This window comes from Montipora foliosa, chromosome 6 (genome assembly GCF_036669935.1).
Source record: "Montipora foliosa isolate CH-2021 chromosome 6, ASM3666993v2, whole genome shotgun sequence".
Taxonomy (NCBI): Eukaryota; Metazoa; Cnidaria; class Anthozoa; order Scleractinia; family Acroporidae; genus Montipora; species Montipora foliosa.
The window spans coordinates 20,687,103-20,690,350 of NC_090874.1; positions in this window are offsets into that span (position 1 = coordinate 20,687,103).

Sequence of the window (3,248 nt, forward strand, 5' to 3'; positions counted from 1 at the left end):
GCCTAGCAAATAGTCCATTTTGGTCATTCCCATGTGTAGAAGCAGAAAATTTGTTTCAAATTTGCGAGTTCACATTGGTACTGAACATTAAGGGACGGAGGTTTCAAAACTTCTATATTTTATCACTGTATTATCAACACATGCAAACCTGTAGTTACTTTCAATGTTGTGGACTTATCTGCGACTGCCTTCAAGATTAAAATTACTCGAAACGAAGTCTTCGGACCCAACATAATACAGGAAAATCATAAAGTAAATACAGTTCTCTCACAAGGCAGTAAGTTAAGACGGAAAAAAAACATAGACAGAAAAGTTTATTTAATGTAAAGTTCAAGTTTAGTTTAAATGTACAACTCGCACGCGATCGGAACAGTTACAGCTGCAGTTAAGAAATATTATTTTCAAACACTTACGTTCGGAGGCTTCGCGATTTACAGTGGCAGACACGAAATAGTTCGACATCGCTATTTTCCATAGCAATTAGAGAAGAATAATTGGCCGGTGTGAAAATGGAAGGCAATGAACCTTGAAATTACCACAGCAAAAATATAAAATCTTCAGCTTCGTTTTCTTCCTGAGAACGGCGAAACCTCTCCAGGCGACAAGGAACGCAACCACGCTCACCAGGAAAATAGCACAAAGCTGGTCCTTCATTCCCTTAGTCCTGATTGTCTCTGAGCTGTCGTTAAAAATTGCTAACAGCGAGTAAAGAGTTATCAAATCGAAGGCTATTCCCGAACAAAAATGGGAGCGAGAACATGTTACGGTTTTCCCGTTACGCGCATGCAGGGTAAGATTCTTAAATGATTGACAGATTTCTTTACTGGGGCGATCATGGAAACCAGAAAAGCGGCGAGATCAAAGGTAGCTGCCGCTAAGTCTAACAAGCAACATGTTGACACACGATATTCATACCATATTCACGCGATTTTCACACACGATATTCATTAAATCAGTGTTTTCAAAAATCAGGGACTCCATCACAGTAAACAGCGACACAATCATTTGAAATTATATATATATCGTTTAATCCACTCTTTGCAGTTAGAACTATGTATAAACTGAATTATCAAGCGGTATCATTTAAAAAACTATTAAAAATAATTAAGGTATACTAATATAAAATCTACATAATAATTAATCTAGAAATCTAAAAGTTATAAAATCATTAGCTCTCTTGGTTCTTGCCTCCTGGCGAACGGACTTTTCACTCCCAGATCTAAGATTGTAAGGAACATTATAAACATTAGCCTGAGGGCGGAGTTTCCACGTCGCAATAAACTTCCTACTTAATGTTTCTCGCCTGACTTCTAGACTTGGAAGGCCAGATATGGTCAGGGCTTCCTTATAACCAACACCCGGGAGTATTACCTTAAGGGCTCTCCTTTGTATAGATTCTAATTTAGATGACAAATATTCAGGGATGTCTTGCCAAGCAGCCACGGCATATTCCAAAATGGGTCTGACAGAGCACTTATAAATATTTAAAATATTGCTATTCGCTACACCAGCTCTTTTAAGCACTCTTAGGGTATATAAACGTTTGGCGGCCCTACAATAAATATAGTCTATGTGGTCATTCCATTTAAGATCGTCTCTGATTTTAACACCAAGTAATTTAAAAGATGAGACACGTTCGAGCTGGTGATTTCCAATACAAATAGGTGGAATTACAGAGTTCGGGTACTTCATAAAATTTATCAGCATTTCATTACACTTCCGAGGGTTTAGCTTCATCTTATGGGCAGTACAAAATGAATGTGTGTCTCTAACAGCCAAATCAAGAAGGCTTATTGAATTGCGAGGCAGGATTTCTACAACTGTGGTATCATCAACGTATTTTGCTCTCACATTCCAATCCTTTAGGAGTCTATTTATCATAACTGAGAAAAGGGTGACCATGGGTATGCTTCCAATCCGATAAGACATGGCTTGAGTTCTATTTGTTAAAAAAGATCTTATCCAACTGAAAAGCACTGGGTCCACACCAAGCAGTGATAATTCGTCCATAAGGATCTGATGGTCAATCAAGTCAAAACCCTTAGAAAAATCCGAGAAGAAGATTCTAACACAATTATTTCCACGGTCAATAGCCTCGTGGATTGCTTGTAGGAGGTAAACAGGGGCATGAGTTGTTGAATGTCCCTTCCTAGCAAATTGTTTGGAATCAATCTTATCTCCTATCTGTTGTAGAAGCCTCCTGTTCGTAAATCCCTCCAGGATCTTTGCAATACTATTAGTAAGGGAGATTGGACGGAGATCATTATCAATCTCTTGTGGCGGGGAAATCTTGGGTACTGGTGTTACGATCGACTGTTTTAATGATCCTGGAACAAATGAATCCTGTAATGACTGATTATAAATTTGCGCAAATAACAGGTGCTAACTCAGGGGCGAACACTTTGAATATTTGATTAGAAATCCCGTCAGGACCTGGAGCTTTGTTTGATAACAAGTTATTTAGATCCCTCAAGACCTCGAATTCTGACACGAGTAGGCTAGGTGGTACAATAGTATGTCTAACAGGAGATTGAACCAAGGGTGTAAATTGTTCCGTAATACTGACAAAGAAGTCATTAAATTTAATCCGCTCAAATATTTGTTGGCTTGCAATTGAAGATATTTAAGCCTCGGAGTTTTACTCTATCGAAACTTTCTGATGTCGTTTACCTGTTTACCAGAACGCACAGTGATGCTTTTTGTAAGTAGTCATGTTTGCGAGGGTTATTCCGGTCGATGTTTATTTTATTTTCAGTGTTCCACTGTTACTTTGTACCAAGGGAAATATTTGTTAAGAAGAATTCGTCATGTTTCTCATCGAAGCTTTAATTCTGTCGTTAACACGAATAGTATAAACCAAGCACACACCAATGGGAATACACCGGTTGCGTTACGGTGCCTTCTCAGGGCAATCAATCATTTGTTCAATTATTCTGCTTCAGTTCTTCTTCTCACACTGAAAAGCTTCTAATTATATGACAAACAATCGGTATTTCACCCTGTCAACGATTTAGTGGATTTGTTAGGTTCACTGACGGCAATTCAGGCCCTTCACAATATTATAGTCTTGAAATAATTAAAACGTTGCGTTACCATTCATGTCTCAAGATTTTCGGGCAGTTCTCAACGCAAGTGATATGGCCTCATTAGAAAAAAAAGTTCCATATAAACTTCAAATAAACACCATGCATAGTCTCGTTCCATCTAGTAGATCACCTCAAAAGAAGACATAAGCGACCTTAAGTTAG